The following is a 24,549-nucleotide window of genomic DNA, read 5'->3' as shown; positions in this document are numbered from 1 at the left end:
GGTTCTTTTTATAGCCTAAAAACAAAGTGAGTTCAATTTTAAAGTAAAGAAAATCAAATTTTAAGCTAACTTAAGTAAGTTAGTAAAAACCTAACTATCTTGATCCTAAGATGAAGCTCCCATCTGCAATAAAGTTCTTAGAATCCTGCAAAATAACCAGTGAAAGATGTTAGATAACTTGGTGGACTTCCACAAGTCTAATTTTTAACTTTCAGTTACAATTTTTATTTTTCTTATTTCTGTTTGTGATGCGCTATAGAACAAACTATACACACTACAAAATCACGGCAATGCGCTAAAATAAATCAATGATGTGCTATACTATCTCTAGGATGCGCTACTCTGTGTTCCAGAAACGTTGCTCTGTGTCATGTGTTGTGGATGTTGTTTATCTTTGTGTTTGATGCATTAAGTTATATGGTATTGCTATATATATTAATTTGTTTTAACAACACTTAAGTTTGGTTTACCAGCATTAAGTTTAAATTGGAATAACTTGCATTTGGATTATAAATTATTGACAACAGGTTCACAACTGATTCACCCCCCCCTCTCAGTTGTCCTTCCTGGGACCTAACACTTGCTTTATTTTCCTCTTTTGCAGATGCACACTCTGTCTTTTTCTATCGCTCAATACTCACTCTACCTTCGGTAGTAACAATACCACACTATATCTCTACTCTATATTTTTGTTTCAACTCGTGGAGATATCTTTGTTTTCTACCTTAGAAACTGTCTCATCAACCACACCTACCAATATCGAGTCACATTTATAGCAACTACTTGATTGGATTGACTCATTGCATATCAAATTTATCTTCTACAACAATCTTGAATATTTAATTCAAGTCAGTTGTCTTGGAGATCTACAACTTTGGAGATTTCATTTTTTGTCCTGAATAAGATCTCATACTAGTTTTCTGTGATAAATGTATCTGGTCTATCCTCAGATCATTCTCTATACCTAGATTACTAAGTTTAGTAATCTTACTCTACCCAAACCAATTTTCCCTCCTTCCTTGAGACACACAACCTACCTAAAATACGATCACCATCAATGCATCTTTCATTCTCTCTGAAAGGTTTGACAACTACCACACTGAGATCAACCATCACCAACTTTTGTGTATCATATATCTTCTTCAATCTTCCAAGGTACCATATCTTTCTATTTCTTTTGTCTAGATCATTCGATCAAAGTCACCTTTCCATCATGTAGATTAGCTCTCCAATCGACATGCAAATATGTTATTATTCAACATCCAAGTCACTTGGTTAAACCTAGTCAACAATCCATGTGGACCTTTGAGTCTATCGGCTTATAGATGTGTTGACTGAAACATCCTTGGTGGTCACAATGACCTTAAATTCATTTGATGTGGGATAGCAAGATGCACACCATTTCACCTTTTAACATCCCCACGAGTTCTTCTTTACTTCCATCTGTAAGTTGCGAGATAGTGGTAACATTCACTGCTCTCTTCATATTACCTCACACAACCATCATCTTGTCTTCCTTAGCAATGCAGGATAGAGGGATATATATCTCGCTCCACCTTTCATTTTTCTGCATAAATATTTCTCCTCAATTTGAATGTGATAGGATAGTGGGAAGCATTCCTTGTTTCTTCTTCTGTTACCCCACATTGCCTTCAATCTCAAGTCAAACAAGCCACAAGATAGCGGGAGTCGCTAGGCCCTGCTTGTAGTTATCCCGCACGCACACCATGCACATACTTTGAATGGTATAGGATACCAGGGGGGTACACATTTCCCTTTGAATTTTCTTTCCCCACGTCGGTTATATAACCCTTGTCTTCAATAGTGTGAGATAGAGGGGAACACATTTTCCTTTGACTTTGATATCCTGCAAGGCCACAAGTCCTTGTTCATTATATCATGGGATAGTGGGGAGTCTTCGAACTCAATGAAAATCTTGTCTCGCGTGACTTTCAACACTCAATCAACATGTTGCGGGATAAGGGAAACACCATTTGCTTTACATTACAGTTACCCTGCACGGTCACTTCCGTGCTCATGAACACATCACAGAAACCACATAAACACACTCTTAGCATGAGAAAACCACTAAGACGCCAACACATGTACATATGTATATAGTTAGATAGATGGGGACCACTCAAATCCAACTTGGACTTTCTAGTTAAGAACAATACTCTGAGTTGAACTGCCATTCTAGTCGAACTACCATGAATCAACATATTTGAGTGTGCAGTCCTTATGAATTAAAACCAATGGGTTCAATGAATTGTGAGGTATATATAGATCACCTCCAACACTGATTACACTCCATTTTCTTCTGCAGCCTACAACCTTACTTACTATATAACCTACGTGTTATGTGCTTCCCATGTCTTTGTGTTATGCACACCAGCTACCTATTTCTCTGCAACGTCTTGACATCCCTGTAAAACTCATTGATGTCAATGACAATAATACCAACAAGTTGTATTCTTCCCTTCATGGAGATGCAAGAGCACTAAATCAACTAAATAAAGTCTTAGTGCACCCTTATCTTCTATATCCATAATTTATCTATCAGCTTGTGATATAGTAAGATGATTTTTTTAGATATTGAAGCTTATAGATCTCTATCCATATCTTCCATTTTAATCTTCCAAAGTTTGATATTTCCATTAAATTTATCAATATGAAATATACTAGATGTGCTTCCCATTTTGTAGCTAGAACAAGGTTATGAAGAAAACCTTAAAAGAATCTTATTGAAAATATATCAATGCACAAGAACCTTATGTATGTGGGAAAAGCGGGTCGATAGAACTTAAAATGCAAAAAATGGAGCTCTATGGAGCCTTGCTCACACACCCACAGGACTTCTTGGTGCAAGCTATGGAGTCATGAAGTATGACTCAGCTTCCCAAGGATGGTTCCACAGTTCTCTATCTTGCACGGTCCCTCAAACCAATGTTTTTGAGCTCAGATCACTAAGCGAAATGGTTTAGGGATGGCAAATGCAATAACGAGGGATGCTTTTGTTGATTTTAATATGAGATGCATCCTAAGCTATGCATGGTTCTAGAAATGCAATAAACTAACTATAAGATGACAAGGTTAGTAAACAAACTATCCTAGCATACTATATTAGTTCAATGGTTTAAGCGATATGATAAGGAACATACTCTAAATTAGCATATTTAGATTAATTCCTTTTTAAAAGAGAGGCTAAATGATGAGCATATATCAAATGTGAAAACTTGAATGTATTTGAGCATAAGTATGATACTAAAGACTTGGATGTTTAAATGGAGGAATGAGAGCTCTTTTTATAGCAAAAATAGGGCAATGGATGGCCATCATTGAAAGGTTTAATCAAGGGTTGAGTTTGAAAGTTGGGAATCCATGTTTACAATTGGCACCAATGAAATGGTGACAAATGTCAACATAAGACTAGTCGAGAAAAGGGGTTGGAGACATTAAATGCCTGAGAAGACCTCATGGTTATCTTACGGGGTAAGGGTCAAGCTTAAGTTAAGATTACCCATTGGATTAAGATTTTATCAAAGGATAAACCCTTGTGCAAATAATTAAGGGATAACCATGGTCAAAGCAATGAATGCTTGATGAGACCCTTGGGTTACATGGAGGTTGAGTTTAGAGAAAGTCTCTAATCATGCAAGGGGGTTGAGTTAACCATTAATGGTTTGTAAGAGAAAGTTGTTGGAGACTTGGAGCCTTTAATGGTTATTGAAGACTTTGAGGGTTTGAGAAGTGACTTCCCTTTGTTTAGGGATGCGACAATATTTAGGAGATGGGTTAGGTTATTTAGAAGTGATTAGAAAAGTCTAGAAGGGGGGTTAGGAATAGGGTTTAGGAAGCAAGTGGGAGATGTAGGATTTTGCAAGTGGATGGAGGGATAATAGGATTTTAATTGAATAAAATGAATTTCATTCAATTTGGTTGTAATTGGGGAAATCAAATAAATTAGATTTATTCAATTTAGGATAAACTATTTAATTAAATTTGAATTTAATTAAAAGTGGATAGAAGGGATTTGATTGAATAAAATTATTTATTCATTAAATGATAAAAAGAAGTCTAGTGAATTTAATTTAAATAAATTGAGTAATTTACTTAATTTAAATAGAAGAATGTGGCTGATTCAATTAAATTAGATTTAATTAAATAGAGAAATGAACATAAAATATTCATTTAGGAATATGGTCATTTTGATATGTCTACACCTTCTACCCAAAAAATGATTAAAAGTTGGTGAATCTCGATCATACAAAATAAATAGAAGCTTAGGTGTGCAATACTACTTCCAACACTAGTCAAATAAGGAGAGCGAGCACAAAAGTTTTTTAATGCTTGATAGTTATAGTTTCGATGCACATTATATCCAAGGTAAAAATTAAAAGTAATCCAAACCATAACAAAATATTTGAGTGAAAAAACCATTTTAGAAAAAAAGACACACTCTACCTCAATTGTAATACCATCAGCAAGTGTTAAAATACAATTTCTATATTCAATGTACTAGAAGAGTAATTATAACAACTAATAATTCTTGAGAAATTTTTTCAGCATAATGACATCTAAGAAAATATGCAACGTACGATACAAAAAACTCTAGGGCACCGGTTATTAATATTTCTAACACATGAATAGTTTGTTTAGTGTCCAAAAAAAAATCTATCATAAATACAACATGTTGCACATACTAGTGTCCAAAATATTCACCTTTTTAATAATGACTAACATGCACAAGCAATACATATAACATGCAGGGGTTATATCCACTCAACATGCCACATGTTTAACAAGTGTACTGAAAATGAGATAGAAAAAGTAAATCTTTGCAACTCTTATAATGATCTATGGGCTATCAAATTCGTGATACGGAACTATCATACTCCCAATATAGAGTCACATCATAACCTATTATACTTAATTTACTTAAATAATGTCGAGACATGCTAAAATATCCTAAATTATAGGTCCTCCAAGGTGGGTGCCAAATTTTGTAAAAAAAGGAACTTTGTCATAGCCACCACTTACCATATAAGATACCATGTCACCAAAAGGTTCCACAAAGTAATATGACATAATAAGAGTTAGCAACTAACACTTTAGTCCCAACACAGGATCTTCTAGGTTAACTCCTAAAAAATGCAAACTTTGTAGTTATGTGAAGATTGATAAACAATAAGTGAATCATATAAATATCAAAGATTGATAAACAATAAGTGAATCATATAAATATCAAAGGATGATGTGACCAAAATTTAGATCCTCCATTTAAAATTTACACAATGTTCTAGATTCCCAAAAGGGAATAACATTTGAAATGTAAATGATTTCTAAATAATGCTTCTATTTGTGAGGATGTTAAATGAATGGAAAAAATGTCTATTAATTGATTGAAAAACTATAAATAAGACAAACATACATTTATTTTTTGATGAATAGGCATTTTCATTAAATTAAGTATACAAGAGTACACTATTCACAAAAAAAAGTGAGAGGGAAGAGTCACTCCCCAAGAGTCACATAGGCATGGCCTGGAAATAGTAAAAAAAATATGGGCCTAGCCCTGAAATCTAGAAACATCCAGAAAAGCCTAAGTGGCTAAAGCAGTAATAGTATAAGGAGGAGGAAAATCCATGGCATCCTTTTTACCCTATACATCAACAGCATCAAGAGGGTTTGGAAGAGACCACTCATCCTCAACATCCTCTTCTTTATCATATTTATCTTCTCTCACTGAAAAAATTATGAGAACAAACTGGGGAAACCCTTTAGAAGAATTGGACCAATCAGAAACTAGCCAAACCAAAACCACCAGGAGCTGAAGAAGAACCACCACCTGTAGGCCACCCAAAGGCAAAGCCACCCTAAGGTAGAGAGTCAAAGCGATGATACAAAAAACTCTCTCCCTTCGCTAGAGTGGCGGTGAGGATCCTAAGAGCAAGGTGTGTGGAAGCCACCAATAGAAGAGCTGGGACCTCACAAATAACCACCAGTCGGTGAATGATTGTCAGAGGTAGAAGGGTCTTATGAAATCTTGGAAATTGTAAAAGGGGTATTACCCTAGTGATCCAGAAGCACTTGTAAGTGGTACACTTCAAAAGCCACTTTATTAGATTGTACTTGAATCTATAATATCACATTATTGCACATACAAGGTTTAGCATACAAAGAAACATGAATATAAAAGGATTTGTGAGAAAATAAAATAACATTTATATCTTTCCATAGGTTGAAGAGGATTTCCATCCTGAAAGCATGCCATATCTATGAGAACTTGAAATAGAGATGAGGGGAATCTCCCAACAAGAACCAAATGCCAAGAAAAAGGCTCAGGTAAAAAATCACTTATCTAGTTCTACAGTTGTCGAGCTCATCTGCAGAACCAGAAGAGATGCATCAAGGTCTCAAGAAACCCACAAAAGGGACAACAAGGGTCTAGCACACCGAGATTCCTGAGACAAGAACCCAAGGGAAAGCCTTGGAAAGGAATACACCAAGAAAAATGAGCCACTTTAGGCTCAAGAATAGCAAACCAGAGGGTAAGAAATTTGTGACTCCATGTACTTCATGTGATTCAAAATGGGAACCATAGGAAAATGAGGCAGAAACCAATGGTAGCCCATCTTGGCTTTGTAGTTACAAAAAGTGGTGTTAGGAAACCAATGCCAAGCTTTCCACCAAGGCCTCATAGAATGAATACCAAGCTTGTGTAGCATATTTAGAGGCAAAGTAGATAATGTTGGCATTGTGTTGTCATTGATGTCAACTAGTATGGGATGATTACTGGTAGAACAGATGTATATGTAAAACTGTTATGAAGGAGTATAGGATGTGATATTTTTAATATCACCTTGTGTTGCTAAACACCGATAAAGGAAAGGAAGATGACCTCAGAGGCTATTAGTACACAAGCTAGTGCCTAACTTGTGTGAAGAGATGGAGAAGTATTGTGAGGGGTTACTTGTGATGTAGAGGCAGAATGTTATCTAAATCACTTCAACACTGGAAGAGAATAATGAACCGGTATGCTGTGAGGTTGCATAATAGTAGTACTCCCACCGGAAGAAGTTGCAGTCATCTTGAGAAGAGTTAGAGGAAGTCTAAAGTGTGTGTCACCCTAACAAACCAAAAGAGGAAGGGACATCCTTGATTAGGAAGAAAGGATGTGTAAATGTAAGTATAGGAGTCTGATCTCTCTGAAAGAAGATAGGAGTCTTGTGATGGTAAATGACATGATTTCATCAAGAGTTTTAACCAGTATGAGTAAATTGGTTATATAAGTAAAGTGCAGTTGTAGAGGACCTCCCCATTGTGGAAATGATCATACTTAGGACTTACTAGTCTGGGGACCGGTTTGAGAGTTCCATCAACAGTTCAAGATGAGAGCAGATATGACAAGGTAACTGGTAGAATGGTTGAGACTGGAAGGGTTAGCAAACTGGCTGAAGTGAGGAACCGGTAAGGTGGTTGGTCGGTGATCCTACTTGGACCAACTTGTAGTGTCAAGCTAGCAGACAATTGATATGGAGTCATGTAAAACCCACGGTTGGATAAAGATAGAATGTACAATGAAGGGGTTGTTGTAGGGTTGGTCAGCTTCAATAAAAAGTCACTTAAATCATGGGACATGTTGTAGAGGGATTGCAGAGGTTTGAGGCTCGAGGTCTAGAAGACAACTACGAGCCAGCTAAGAGATATTGAGAAGATCAAGGTGATGAAGGAAACAACCCGACCGATCTTTTGTGACTGACCGAAGTATTTGCTATGAAAGTAAAAAGAAAATCATTAGGATTAAAGGGCGTGATCGAGGAGATGCGACTGTGGTGGATATATACATTTAGATGTCAGAAAGATCAGATCTTGCAAGATCTGATTGGATTTGGTTTGCCTCGAGATGATGAAGAAACCCTAATCGTGTGAGTTTTGAATTGGCATTTGGCGGGAAATTTGGGCTATAAGTAAATTGGCCTAAGAGATTGTTTGCTTGATGCTAAATAGAGAGGATATTGTGTTATTACGAATTTGTAGACTTCTGCAAGTAGAGATAAGATCAACCGAGTTCTCAATGAGAAAGAGAGGGTGAGTGAACCTGGTTGAAGCTTTCAACCAGTTGTAAAGAAGAACTGGTAGTGACTACACTAGCAGAGTGTAAAATTAGTGATGTGCAGAGAGTAAGGTGCAAATCTAGCAGAGAAGCAACAGGTGTAGAGCAGGAAGAAGAGTGATTTGGTAGAAGAGAGAAGTACTTCACCGACAGAGTAAGACATATGATAAGGTTGAAAGATTCACTTGTAAAATGATAATAACTTATGTATTTGAAGTTTGCATTGTGAACACTAAGTTGTTGCTCGGTGCAGGGGTTAGTGTTCTTTTGGGTTGTAGCCCATAAATCTGTTAGGGGTTGTATCTCCTTGGGTTGGTGCCCTAAAGTCAGGGGTTGTAGCTCCTTAGGTTGGTGCCCTAAACTATGTAACTATGTTTTACTATGAGGTTGGATTGGAGCAGTAGACTCCAACAACATTTCTCATTGAGGTTTTTCCCACATTGGGTTTTCCCTATATATATTGGTGTTATGTGATGTCTCCTTGTGTTTGCATGTATATTTGAGTTAGTTTCCTTACTAATAGGTAAGACTACTATGTGCTTGTCTCACAAACCGGTGTTGTTCACAAAGGAGAGCTAAGTGGAAAAGTTTTGAGAACCACTGATTCACCCCCTCCCCCTCTTAGTGGTACATTGTGTCTAACAATTGGTATCAGAGCGTAGGTTCACAGTTAGAAGAGTTTTCTACAACTTGGGTAGATTCCGACCTAAGGACACAATGGTTTGTTCAACATTTACTTCTACTCCAGTATTTGATGGTTCAAATATCTCTATTTGGAGTTGCAGAATGGAAGTCTTCTCATCCTCTTTAGGGTTCAATGTATGGATGTCAGTAGTTGATGGTCTCCCTAGAAAGATCAGTTTTCCTACTAGATGTGTAGAAGAAAGAAGAAACCAGTGCAATGAAGAAGCCATGGAGGCTATTTTTAGTGTGCTCACCAATGATGTCTCTTCATAGGCTGATAGGTGTAAGTCAACAAAGAGCTTATGGGAAAGATTGCAGAAGCTCTATGGAAATGAACCCTCAACAGTAGATCCTGCATTTGAAGGAGATATGAGAGATACATCTCATATTTATCTGGATGAGGAAGATGGTGCTTCCAACAGCCGCTGTTGTGAAGAAGATGGTGCTCAACTTCTGGTGGCCCAAGAATCTGAAAGTGGCTGGGCAACCATCTCTCCTCAACAAGATAAGTTGAGCAATGATGATGATGAAGAGGAAGACATCGTAGAAATATCTAGTCATCAAGATCCTTCTGATGATGAGGAAGAAGAAGAAGTTGACCTTGAAGGAGAGCTTGTAAATACATTTGAAGAACTCAATAGATTTAAAAGATAATATAAGCTATTCAAGAATGTTTCTATTGTGGAATAGAACAAGTTAGTCAAATGCCTTGAAGAATTGAAGAAATGCATCTTAGAGCTGAAGACTCGGGCAAAAGACATCGAGGTATGCTGGTGTAAAGATCTGGCCTTTCAACTATAAATAAGAGACAAAAAACTTTAGTGTCTACTTGAAGAAAACAAAGGGGAGAGCTCTCCAGTTAGATGTGCTCCTTGAAAGAAGGTTGACCTGACCACAAGCGTTGTGGACTTGCAGACAAAAATCAAGATCAATGTTGCAAGAAGGTACCTCCACATAGAGCCCAGAGGTGAGGGGAAGATGGAAGAAGAAAATCTCACTGGAAGTAGGAAGATGAGGAGGCAGCAAAAGAGACCTCCCATCAACAAAGGGCAAAGAAATGCTACCACCCATAGGGAGAAGAAAGCATGGGAGAAGAAGAAGAGATTAGATGGAAGAGCTACTCAGAATGGACAACCTTGGGCCTCTTCTCGAAAAGGAAAAGATGGGGATGGAAAACTGGCAAGATCTCCTCATGTATTGCAATATAAACATGTAATTGATATGCAATCATTTATCGGTTACTGCTTTACATGTAATGTTTATGGCCATAAGGTAAGGGAGTGTAGAATGAGATCTAGAAAGAATAAGGTAAGATCTCATAGAAAACATGTTGATAGGAAGAATGTATCCAGAAGTAGATACATGCATGTTCCTTCTCCCAGCTATGCAAAGATTGGTTGTCATAACTACAATGGATTTGGCCATAGAGAGTTTGAGTGCATGAAGAGGAACCTACAGCTACATGGAGGCCAAAAAAATGGCCATGCTCTGTGGAAATGAGAAAGCAGAGCATATGGAAGGCAAAGATCTACATGGAACCAGAGGAGATATGTCCCTGCAGGAGTAAGACGTCCACCGGTTCCTGTTGCTAGTCAAAGTAGCATAAACAGGAGGAGATGGTCAAACTGGTATGTTAGAAGATTCCCCAAACATGAAGTTGGGATGGATGTTGTGTGCTACTACAACACCATTTCCGGTTGTAATGCAGAGACCAGAAAAGAAAAGACCCTTCAACAGAAGAAGGAATGATCTGCCCCCGTACTAAAAAGAGGAAGAAAAGTGAGATCAGGAAGGTATGGAGGAAGAAGACCATGGATTAGCACTATGCATTCAAGGAACAGGTGATATCTCCTAAAGCCTAAAGGAGATGCAGGTTCTTAGGGGGAGTAACTCACCAAATTTATCATTCAACCCCTCAGTAATAAAGGCAACAGGAAGATTATGTTGTCGCCGACATAAAGGAAGAAGATGACATGAGTGTGTAGGTGTCTGCTTGACTACACACCTACAAATCAGTGATGGATCACCACTACATGATTCAATGAGTAAAGGTTAACAATTGGTATCAAGTGTTAACTGGTATGTGCAAGATGTTACCAGCTTGTATGCAGAACACGTTATGTAAGACAATGAAGTTGAAAATCATTGTAATAACCCCAGTAGCACTAAATGATGAGTTTATGTCTCAGGTGGAATTGGAAAAGACCTAAATGACATATGTTGGGCCCATGATTGTTCATGTTGGAATGCATACTTTTGGGATAATCAATTTGATTTATGGCATGATGATAACATTGTCTGGCATTATGTAGATCCAGGATCATGTCTTAATTTGTGATAGATATAATGGAGTTGAAGGATCATCAGATGATCACTTATGAATAGCTCAACCAGTACAATGTGAAGAATGGATTTCTAGTATTGCACCTGAACAGAGGTAAGGAACTAAGATGTATGACTCGGGCAGAGTTCAAGTGCTCGTCATGAAATGTCTCGTGATGAAGAGCTGGTTTGTTTGAACTAGTAAGAATGTTGACTGCCCAAGCTAAAAGAGATGGAATTTAAAAAGGTGTTGTAGTTTGATCAATAGAAGGACAATATTCACTGACATATTAACAATTGGTATTAGTCTTTCTTGACTTCAGACACTGCATACTCAATTGCTGTCAGTTGATGGTTAAGTTCCCCATCTCAAGTGCTATGACTTGAGAAGATGTAACAACTGGTGACTAGATAACAAGTGGTATCAAAGGAAGTGTTACATCCAATGAAGATAAAGGGGGAGAAAGTAATCTATCAGTGATCGGTTGATACAAAGAAAAATAATATCCTGAAAGTGCCCTTTGTCATTGTGTCAAAGGGGGAGAAGAATTTTGTAGTATGTTAGATACTACAAGTGTTGACATCAATGCCAAAGGGGGAGATTTTTGGCATTGTGTTGTCATTGATGTCAACCAGTATGGGATGATTATCGATAGAAGATATGTATGTGCAATGATATTATGAAGGAGTATAGGATGTGATATCTTAGATATCGCCTTGTGGTGTTGAACACTGGTAAAGGAAAGGAAGATGACCTCAGAGGCTATCAGTACACAAGCTAGTGCCTGACTTGTGTGAAGAGATGGAGAAGTGTTGTGAGTGGTTACTTGTGATGTAGAGGGAAAATGTTATCTAAATCACTTAAACACTGGAAGAGAAGAATAAACGAGTATGCTATGAGGTTGCAGAACAATAGGACTCCCACCGGAAGAAGTTGTAGTCATCTTGAGAAAAGTCAGAGGAAGTCTAAAGTGTGTGTCACCCTGACAAACCGGTAGAGGAAGGGACATCCTTGATTAGGAAGAAAGGATGTGTAAATGTAAGTATAGGAATCCGATCTCTCTGAAAGAAGATAGGAGTCTTGTGAAGGTAAATGACATGATGTCATCAAGAGTTTTAACTGGTATGAGTCCATCGGTTATATAAGAAAAGTGTATTTGTGGAAGACCTCCCCATTGTGGAAATGAGCATACTGTAGCGTCCTAAAATTGTGACACTTGCAATGTCGACTGCATTTTGGTCTTCATGATGGCGACGCAACATGCAACCTGAATGGAGACCCCGAAACCTGATTATGACACCAAAAACTGCATTTTCTTGCACCCTGGCCTGAACCTCCTTTGCACCCTGCTGTCCCGGGAGGTGGGACCAGAGCGCCCAGCACCCTGGTCCTTCAAGACCAGGGCGCCCAGTGTCCTAGTCCCCAGGACCATGGCGCCCAGCGCCCTGGTCCCTGGGTCCTATTTTGGGCCCGGTCTCTTTTGGACTTCGGGTCTTTATGTTTGCAAATTGGAAAATTAACTTTCCTGGTCGGCCTAAGGTCGGGAAAATCAGTCTATTAACCCTAATTGGCAAGTATATAAACTACATTTGCCTCTCCCATTGGGTAAGAAGGATATATGATGGAAAAAGCGTGGAAACTATACTCAAGCATTCAAGCATTCAAGCATTCATTCCAAGTCTCCATTCAAGGCTAAGTGTTGCATTCAAGACAAGGATTCAACCATTGAAGAGGAGATCACTTACAACACATTACATGCTACAACATACAACATACAACAAACAACAACATCTATACCTTCGCACATAAGGATACAAACATCCTTACAACAAGGTATTAGTACTTGTTTTACATTACATACATTTACATTTATAGCAATTTCTCATTTCTTGGTTAATTCCAAAATCGGGGTTTGACCTAAAGGCAAACCCCTAATCCCTAACCCCCCAATCGTCTTCGCTTTTCTATGTGTAGGTTGTAGGTACGCGGCTGAAATTGAAGATCTAGAATCCTCGTGCAGAGACGAACAGATCCCCCTTCGTTTCGCGGATTTTTCAGAGGACCGTGTGCACGCCGGGCGCCATCGTCCCGTCAACTTTTGCTCAAATTTGCAGGATAGCACCGTATCAACATTTTACTGCTAATTCCAGGTCCGCAGCTTCATCCTATATCCCTATCTCAGTTTATAAGCGAATCTTTGTCACTTTCTATGCATTCCTAGCTTAATTCTTCTATCAACATTCTTTACAAAAGAGGGTAGCCTTGCTTTCTTAACCCTTGAAACATATTTAGCATCCAATCTTGCATTGTGTGGGATTGGATCTTGTGGGTTTCAACCCCTCTTTTGAATGTAAAGTCTCTCCCTTAAGTGAAAACCATCAACCCTAGTGAATCTCCCTTCTCTCTCCTTGGAGTTGGAAGAGGGGAGAGCAACTAGGGTTCGATCGCGATTTTCTGCTTTACACATACTTAGGACATACTTGTCTAGAGACTGGTCTGAGAGTTCCATCTACAGTTCAAGATGAGAGAAGATATGACAAATTAACCAGTAGAATGGTTGAGACCCGAAGGGTTAGAAAACCGGCCAAAGTGAGGAACTAGTAAGGTGGTTGGTCGGTGATCCTACTTGGACCAACTTGAAGTATCGAGATGGTAGATAGTCGCCATGGAGTCTGTTAGGTCCCAGAGACAACTAAGAGGGGGCGGGGAGAATCAGTTGTCCAATAAATTCAAACTAAAATTAACTTAACCAAAAATTAATGCACAATATCAATAAACCAAACTTTATGCCGGTAGACAATTTATCAGTTAATTCTAGTACCGGTAAAGATTAATGCATGAAACAGAAAGACAATAACATCCACAACACATAACACCAATATTTGTATGTGGAAACACTATAAGGGGAAAAACCATGGTGGGAAACCTTACCCAAAATCAAATTATACTACTGCAGATAGTATGTGTGTACAATAAGGGTTCTGCACATGCAGAAAGGCCAAGTGCCTAGAGCTCATTGCTCAATCACAAATGGGAGTCACACTGACTACAATTGGATGATTAAATCCAATGATAATGTACTTCTCAAAATAGCATCTACATATGCTGGATTCAATACCGGTTTAGCTCTGATATGCCGCCTTCAAACCTTCCTTCAATCTTGAATAATGTCTGCGTATATAGATCTGCTAATATTCGCATATATCTTATTACAATCTCTATCCTTGAATATATTAATCTCACAAATGAGATCTTACATTTATACCATAACCTAAGACCAAATGAGTAGGTTGGCTGACTAAAATATATTGAAATAAAATCAATTAAAAATTAAACAATATCCAATGCATGATGTCAACTCAATGCATTTACAATAATAACAAATCATCTCCATGATGTGTCATGCTGATCTGAAATAGATATGCCTACCGGTGTATATCCTGGACCTATTTGCCAGTAACAACAAATATGCAAACCCAAATATACCAATGAACAAATCACTACAATGAAGTGTCAAAACGATGTCTTCGACATAACCATGTAGTCTTCAAGTGATTCCAAGTGCTGGTGAATAATATATCCTGTTGGTGAACCAAATACTGGTGACTGTGCATAAGTCACTCGCTTGCTGATGAACATAACCAAATCTCTAAGTGTTGATAAGTTGACAAGTGTTGATAAGTGTGGACATCAATGACAAAACCATAGCAACATATCCAAAATACTAACAATCTCCCTATTTGGCATTAATGGCAACACAAGATGGAAAAACCATCAAAGTGCCAAAATAGAAATGCCAAAAGCCAAAAACCAACAATCTCCCAAATAGATCATAACGAGAAATCAAAATATAGATACATAGAGAATTCAATCTCTCCAACAATCTCTCCTCAAAGTAAAGTCTCTCCCCCAAGGGATAATGTTTTTCCATATCAATCTCTCCCCATTTGACATCAAATGCCAAAGTAATACAAATACCAGATTCAAATACAAAATACCAACTACTCCCCCTAAGAAGTAGCACTCCTCATCAAAGCCAGAATAAAATATTTCTGTATTAATTTTGTCGGTTGATGACAAACACCAACTGTCTAAGTCTCTACCATTGGGGGTATAACCCCAAGCTGCTCTCTGAGATACTCAAAAGTCCCTCTAGGCAAAGGCTTAGTAAAAATATCTGCAATCTTCTCTTTAGTATTCACATAAACCAATTTCACTTCTTTTGCTTCAACATTCTCTTTCAGAAAATTTAATTTGATAGAAACATGTTTAGTTATTGAGTGAAGTACTGGGTTCTTAGATATATCAATTGTTGTCATATTATCATAGTTAATAGTTATAGGTTCCTTGCATTTTACCATTATGTCCTTCAATATTTTCTTGATCCATAATACCTGTGTGCAATGGGTTGCTAGTGCAACATATTCTGATTCTACTGTTGATAAAGATGTGCAACTTTGTTTCTTTTTCAACCAAGAAATTCATTTGCTACCAAGAAAAAATTTTCCACTGGTGGTGCTTTTTCTATCATCTACATCTCCTACCCAATTTGCATCTGTGTATGCACATAAATCAAAATTTTCATCTCTAGGATACCATAAGCCAAGATTTGTAGTGCCTTGTAAGTACCAAAAAATCCTTTTTACTGTTGATTCATGATTTTCTTTAGGATTACTCTGAAATCTTGAAATAATACATATTGCATTTATAATATCAGGTCTTGTTTGTGTCAAATATAGTAAACCTCCTATCATAGACTTGTACCTAGTCAGATTAACAAGTGTCGATTCATCCCTTAATGATAATTTATCAGTTGTAGTCATAGGTGTGCTTACAGGTTTAGAGTTCTCCATACCAAATTTCTTTAGTAACTCCTTCAAGTACTTAGATTGACTCAAGAATATACCTTTATCAGCCTGTGAAATCTGGAATCCTAAAAATAATTTTATCTCTCCAATCATTAACATTTCAAATTCTTGTTGCATTTCATTAGAAAAGTATTTACATAAACCATCTTCTCCTCCAAAGATTATATCATCAACAAAAACTTCTATAACCAAGATGTCATCATTAGTCACTTTGTAGTATAAGTTGTTGTCAGCATCACCTTTATAAATACCAATCTTCAAAAGATATTTATCCAATCTAGCATACCAAGCTCTAGGAGCTTGCTTTAGCTCATACAAAGCTTTTTTAAACCAGAAAACCATATCTTTGTCATCTGTCAAAGAAAATCCATGAGGTTGTTCAATATAAACTTCTTCTTCAAGATCTTCATTCAGAAATGCACATTTAATATCCATTTGATATACTTTATAGTTCTTGTGTGCTGCAAAAGCCAAGAATAATCTTACTACCTCAATTCTAGCTACCAGTGCAAAAGGTTTCATTATAATCAATTCCTTCTTTCTGTGAATATCCTTTACACACTAGTCTTGCTTAATTTGTGATTACCTTACCATCTTCATTAAGTTTGTTTCTGAATACCCATTTTGTTCCAATTACAATTTTGTCTTTAGGCTAGAGAACTAATGTCCATGTGTTATTCTTTTCAATTTGTTCCAATTCATCTTCCATAGCTTTAATCTAGTGTTTATCTTCACATGCCTCATTAACTGATGTTGGTTCAATTTGAGAAATAAGACATACCTCTTGAGTTTCCAGTCTTCCTCTAGTCATCGTTCCTTGATATTTGTTCCCAATTATCTGATCTTTAGAGTGGTTCAATATTACATAGCAGGGTGTCTTTGTTTGCTATTGTTCCTCAATTATTGTGGAATTTTCAGATGATGCCGATGTAGTTGGGTCATCATTCTGTACTGGTGTACTCATTGTAGGTTTATTTGATATTATCTCTATTGCCAATTAAAAATCCATGTACCTTGAATTTCCTCTAAACTATTCATCAATCTTCACATATGTGCTCTCAATAATTTTCTGCAATCTCTTGTTAAAACATCTATATGCTTTGCTCTTAGATGAATAACCAAGAAATATTCCTTCATCACTTCTAGGAACAAATTTTCCAATATACTCATCTCTTCTAATATAGCATTTACTTCCCAATATTCTAAAATATTTAAGAGTAGGGTTAATACCAAACCATAGTTCATGAGGGGCCTTACCGATTTCACCTTTGATGTGAACTTTGTTCAATGTGTAAACCATTGTACTTATAGCTTCTCTCCAATATACATGAGGTGGATTTGCTTCTGATAACATACTTCTAGCTAGATCTAAGAAGTTTTGTTTTTCCTTTCTACAACTCCATTCTCATGCGGTGTTCAGGGTGCTGATAACTATCTTTTGATTCCATTCACTTTACAGAATGTATTAAACTCCTTAGATGTGAATTCACCTCCTTGATCTGATCTCAGACTTTTTATTTTCTTACCGGTTTCATTCTCTACCATCACCTTGAATAGCTTGAATTTCCCAAGTGCTTTTGATTTCTCCCTGAGAAAAGTAACCCAACACATTCTAGAATAGTCATCAATTATTAGCATAAAATATCTATCTCCTTGTAAGCTTCTAGTTCTTGCTAGACCACATAAATCAGTATGAATCGAGTCAAGAACATTATTGGACTTTTCTAGAATACTCTTAAAAGATGCTCTAACTTGCTTTCCAAATTGACATTCTAACTTGCTTTCCAAATTGACATTCCTTACATACCGGATTGTGAGGTTTGATAATTCTAGGCAAATCCCTTACTACCTTAGTTGTACTGATTTTCACAATGCAATCAAAATTTACATGACAAAGTCTCTTATGCCATAACCAAGTTTTATCAATATGTGCAATCAAGCATTTCTTTTCACTTTTGTTCAAATGAAAGATAGTACCTCTAGTCTAATTACTAGTTGCAATTTCCAAACCAATTATGTTCATGATTTTGCATTTACCATTCTTGAATTGTAACTAAAATCCATTTTCAACTAATTCACCAACACTCAAAAGATTATGCTTTAAACCTTCAACATAGTAAACATTATCAGTATTGTGCTTACCATCAAAAGATATAGTTCATTTTCCTTTGATCAAACAAGCTTTTTCATCTCCAAATATCACTAAACCTCCATTGTATTCCTGAAAGGTTAAGAATTTACTTTTATCACCAGTCACATGATGTGAATATCCTAAATCAATGATCCATTCACCCTTATCTTCAATTCTAGCTGCCAGGGCCTTCTCTACTGGTTGAATAGTAGGTGTCAGTTGATCTTATGTTATAGCACCAAAAACCCATCCGTTGTTTACCGGATCCTCATCAAAATCATCAGTGACTCCATCAGCAAGATAAAAAGATTTGTCTTTGTTCTTCTTAAATCTATATCTCTGATATTCAAGGTTAGGCTTGTATGTTCTTTTAGCTTCTTCTTTCAATCTTGCATGTCTATCAGGACACCTAGATGCCATATGACCAATCTTATTGTAGTTAAAACATTTAAAGGGTGCTTTACCTTCATACTTACTTGCAATTGGACCTTTAGGCATTTTCCCTACAAATAGTGCTTTAAGTTCTTCCAATTCTTCATTTTCTCTCCTTCTTTCTTCAAGTTCTCTTGCATAAAAGGCTTTCCAATCAGATTTGTCAAATGATGATGTAGATGATGTTGATGCCTTGAAAGCTAAATCTATCTTTATAGTAGCAACAAGACCAAATTCCTCAATTTCAAAAGCTGAAAGTTTTCCAACCAATGTATCTCTAGTTATTGATGTATTAGGCATTGTTCTCAACTCAGTTATAGTAGTTACTTTCATTTTGTATGTGGGTGGCAATGCTCTTAAAACTTTTGAAACAATTTCATCTTCACTTAAGGTTCCTCCACAATATTGTATACACAAAACAATTTCAGTTTCTCTTTCCATAAAAGCATAAACCCTTTCATCTTCTTCCATTTTAAGATAATCATACCTGACCCGAAAGGATTCAAGTTTTGTAATTTTGACTGTCGAATCTTCTTCATTCAAAGTTTTTAGTTTGTCCCAAATAGCTTTAGCAGTAGACCTATTTGATAATCCAATGATTTTCTGATCTGACAGTGCGCTCAAAAGTGCTTCTCTTGCTTTGCAATCATTTTCCTCATCTTTACTCAAGTTTGGTGGATTAGGCTGACCTAGAGTAGAAGCAGTGTAAAAATTCTTTGTAACTTCCCATATATCCTTTCCAATGCAATTCAAGTGTGTCTCCATCCCAATCTTCCATATGCCATAGTTAGTTCCATCATGTTTAGGACTTTCCTTCCTGAAATAGTTTGAAGACATTAGATCTCCTCAAGCTGTTAAACTTTTGCAAAAAGAGGACTAGGCTCTGATACCAATTGTTAGGTCCTAGAGACAACTGAGAGGGGGGGTGGGTGAATCAGTTGTCCAATAAATTCAAACCAAAATTAACTTAACCAAAACTTAATGCACAATACCAGTAAACCAAACTTTATGCCGGTAGAGAGTTTATCAATTACTTGTAGTACCAGTAAAGATTAATGCATGAAACAAAAAGACAATAACATCCACAACACATAACACCAATATTTGTACGTAGAAACCCTGTAAGGGGAAAAACCATGATAACAAGCCTTACCCACAATCAAATGATACTACTATAGATGGTATGTGTGTATAATAAGGGGTCTGCACATGTAGAAAGGCCAAGTGCCTAGAGCTCACTGCTCAATCACAAATGGGAGTCACACTGACTACAATTAGATGATTAAATTCAATGATAATGTACTACTCAAAAAAGCATTTCCATATGCTAGATTTAGTACCGGTTTAGCTCTGATATGCCTTCTTCAAACCTTCCTTCATTCTTGAATAATGTTTACATGTATAGCTCTGCTAATATTTGCATATACCTTATTACAATCTCTATCCTTACATATATTAATCTCATAAATGAGATCTTACATTTATACCATAACCTAAGACCAAATGAGTAGGTTGGCTCACTAAAAGATATTACAATAAAATCAATTATAAATTAAACAATATCCAATGCATGATGTTGGCTCAATGCATTTACAATAATAATAAATCATCTCCATGATGTGTCGTACTGATCTGGAATAGATATGCCTGCCGGTGTATATCCTGGACCTATTTGCTGGTAAAAAAAAAAATGCAAACCCGAATATACCAATGAACAAATCACCAAGATGAAATGTCAAAACGATGTCTTCGACATAACCAAGTAGTCTTCAAGTGATTCCAAGTGTCGGGGAACAATATATCCTGCCGGTGAGCCAAATACCAGTGACTGTGCATAAGTCACTTGCTTGTCGGTGAACATAACCAAATCTTTAAGTGTTGATAAGTTGACAAGTGTTGAGAAGTGTTGACATCAATGACAAAACCATATCAACATATCCAAAATACCAACAGAGTCAACATGGCATACCCACGGTTGGATGAAGATAGAATTTACAACGAAGGGGTTGTTGTAGGGTTGGTCAGCTTTAATGGAAAGTCACTTAAATCACGGGGCATGTTGCAGAGGGATTGTAGGGGTTTGAGGCTCAAGGTCTGGAAGACAACTACAAGCCAGCTAAGAGATATTGAGAAGATCGATACGATGAAGGAAACAACCTGATAGATATTTTGTGATTGACCGAAGGATTTGTTGTGAAGGTAAAAAGCAAATTGCTAGGATTAAAGGGTGTGATCAAGGAGATGTGACTATGGTGGAGATATACATTCAAATGTCAGAAAGATCAAATCTTGCAAGATCTGATTGGATTTGGTTTTCCTCAAGGATGATGAAGAAACCCTAACTACCTAAGTTTTAAATTTGTGTTTGGTGGGAAATCTGGGCTATAAGTAAAATGGCCTAAGAGATTGTTTGTTTGCTACGGAATAGAGAGGATATTGTGTTATTGAAAAGTTGTAGACTTCTACAAGTAGAGATAAGATCAGCTGAGTGCTCAATGAGAAAGAGAGGGAGAGTGAACCTAGTTGAAGATTTCAACCAGTTGGAAAGAAGAACCGGTAGTGACTACACCAGTAGAGTGTGAAACTAGTGATGTGCAAAGAGTAAGGTGCAAATCCAGCAGACAAGCAATAGGTGCAGAGCAGGAAGAAGAGTGAGTCGGTAGAAGAGAGAAGTACTTCACCGACAAAGTAAGACATATGATAAGTGTTGGTATTTTGGATATGTTGATATGGTTTTGTCATTGATGTTAACACCTATTAGCACTTATCAACTCTGGAGAATTGCCAATGTTTACCGACAGATAAGTGACTTATGCACAGACACTAGTATCTGGTTCACCGATAGGATATATTATCCACCGGCACTTGGAATAACATGGAGAACACTTGGTTATGTCAAAGACACCATTTGGACACTTTGTCTTGGAGATTTGTTCATTGGTATATTTGTAATTACATATTTGCTGTTACCGACATATAGGTCTAGGTTAAGCATCGGCAGGCTTATCTATTTCAGATGAGCATGGCAAGTCAAGGAGATGATTTATTATTGTTGTAAATGGATTAAGCTGACATGTTGTATCGGTTATTGCATCGGTCATTGTTTTATTTGTAAATTGATTTTATTATAATATCTTTTAGAGTGGACCTACTAAAATTGGTCTTAGGTTATGGTATAAATATAAGATCTTATTTGTAAGATCAAAAATGTGAATGTAAGAAGGATTGTAATTCGGTATATGGAAAAATAAGCAGAGCTATACACACAAACATATCTTGAAGGTTAATGGAAGGTCTTTGATGGCTTATCAGAACTAAACTAGTACTGAATCCAGCATATGAAGATGCTATTTTGAGCAGTACATCATCATTAGACTTAACCATCCAATTGTAGTCAGTGTGACTCCCATTTGTGATTGAGCAGTGATTTCTAGGCACTTGGCCTTTCTGCATGTGCAGACCCCATTTGTATACACATACTATCTACAGTAGTATCATCTAATTGTGGGTAAGGTTTCCCACCATGGTTTTTCCCCTTATAGGGTTTCCACATACAAATATTGGTGTTATGTGTTGTGGATGTTTTTATCTTTCTATTTCATACATTAATCTTTATCGGTACTGTAATTAACTAACAAAACTGTCTACCGACATAAAGTTTGGATTACCGGTATTAAGCATAAAGGTTGTTTAAAGTTGTTTTGATTTAAATTCACTTGACAACTAATTCACCCCCTCCCTCTTAGTTGTCTTCGAGACCTAACAATTAGTATCAGAGCCAAGTCCTCTTTTTGCAGAAGTTTAACAGCTTGAGGAGATCTAATGTCTTCTAACTATTTCAGGAAGAACAGTCCTAAACTTGATGGAACCAACTCTGGGATATGGAAGATTAGGATGGAGACACATTTGAATTGCATTGGAAAGGATATCTAGGAAGTTATAAAGAATGACTATACTGCTCCTACTCAAAGTCAGCCTAATCCACCAAATCTGACTGAAGATGAAGAAAATGATTGCAAGGCAAGAGAAGCACTCTTGAGTGCATTATCAGATCAGCAAATCATGGGATTATCAGATAGGTCTACTACTAAAGCCATTTGGGACCATTTGGAAACATTGAATGAAGGAGATTCCACAGTCAAAATTGCAAAACTTGAAAGCTTTCGGGTCAGGTATGAAAATCTGAAAATGGAAGAAGATGAAAGAATTTCTGCTTTTATGGAAAGAATGAAATTTTTTTGGGTATTAAATGTTGTGGAGGAACCTTAAGTGAAGATGAAATTGTCTCAAAAGTTTTAAGAGGATTACCACCAGCATACAAATGAAAGTTACTGCTATAAATGAACTAAGAACAATGCCTAATACATCAGTAACTAGGGATACATTGATTGGAAAACTTTCAGCCTTTGAAATTGAGGAATTTGGTCCTGTTGCTACTATAAAAACATATTTAGCTTTTAAGGCATCAACATCATCTACACCGTTATTTGACAAATCTGATTGGAAAGCCTTTTATGCAAGAGAACTTGCAGAAAGTGGGAGAGAAAATGAAGAGCTTGAAGAACTTGAAGCACTATTTGCAATAAAAATGCCTAAAGGTCCAGTTGGAAGTAAGTATGAAGGTAAAGCACCCTTTAAATGTTTTAACTATAATAAGATTGGTCATATGGCTTCAAGATGCCCTGATAGACATGCTAGACTAAGAGAAGAAGCTAGAAGAACATACAAACCTAACCCTGAATATCAGAGGTACAAATTTAAGAAGAATAAAGACAAATCCTGTTATCTTGCTGATGAAGGAGTCACTAATAATTATGATGAGGATTCGACAGATAATGGATGGCTCTTTGTTGCTATAACAAAAGATCAATTGGAACCAACTGTTCAACTGGTAGAGCAAGCCCTGACAGCTAAAATAGAAGTTTAGGATGAATGGATCATTGATTCAGGATGCTCACATCATATGATTGGTGATAAAAGTAAATTCTTGACTTTTCAAGAATATAATGGAGGCCTAGTAAGATTTGGAGATGATAAAGCTTGTTTGATCAAAGGAAAAGGTACAATATCTCTTGATGGTAAGAACAATACTAATAATGTTTACTATGTTGAAGGTTTAAAACATAATCTTTTCAGTGGTGGTCAATTAGTTGAAAAAGGTTTTTAGTTACAATTCAAAAATGGTAAATACAAAATCATGAACAGATCTGGTTTGGAAATTACAACCACTGGTCAAACTAGAGGTAATATCTTTCATCTGAATAACAATGAAAAGACATGCTTGATTGCACATATTGATGAAACTTGGCTATGGCATAAGAGACTGTCATGTAAATTTTGATTGCGTTGTGAAGATCAATACTACTAAGGCAGTTAGAGATTTACCTAAAATTGTTAAGCCTCACAATTCGGTATGTAATGAATGTCAATTTGGAAAACAAGTAAGAGCATATTTTAAAAGCATTCCAGAAAAATCTAATAATTCTCTTGACTTAATTCATACTGATTTATGTGGTCCAGCTAGAACTAAAAGTTTACAAGGTGATAGATATTTCATGCTAATCATTGATGACTATTTTAGAATGTGTTGGGTTACCTTTCTCAGAGAAAAATAAGAAGCACTTGGGAACTTCAAACTATTCAAGGCAATGGTAGAAAATGAAACCGGTAAGAAAATCAAATGTCTAAGATCAAATCAAGGAGGTGAGTTTACATCTAAGGAATTTAATACATTTTGTGAAGTAAATGGAATCAGAAGACAATTATCAGCACCTCGGACACCACAACAAAATGGAGTTGTAGAAAGGAAAAACAAAACTATCTTGGATGCAACAAGGAGTATGTTATCAGAATCAAATCTACCACATGTATATTGGAGAGAGGTAGTAAGCACAACTGTCTACACATTTAACAAAGTTCACATCAAAGGTGAAACCGGTAAGACCCCTCATGAACTATGGTTTGGTATTACTCCTACTCTTAAATATTTCAGAAT

This window comes from Cryptomeria japonica, chromosome 7 (genome assembly GCF_030272615.1).
Source record: "Cryptomeria japonica chromosome 7, Sugi_1.0, whole genome shotgun sequence".
Taxonomy (NCBI): Eukaryota; Viridiplantae; Streptophyta; class Pinopsida; order Cupressales; family Cupressaceae; genus Cryptomeria; species Cryptomeria japonica.
The sequence above is the reverse complement of the archived record's forward strand: the minus strand, read 5'-3'. Positions refer to the sequence as shown.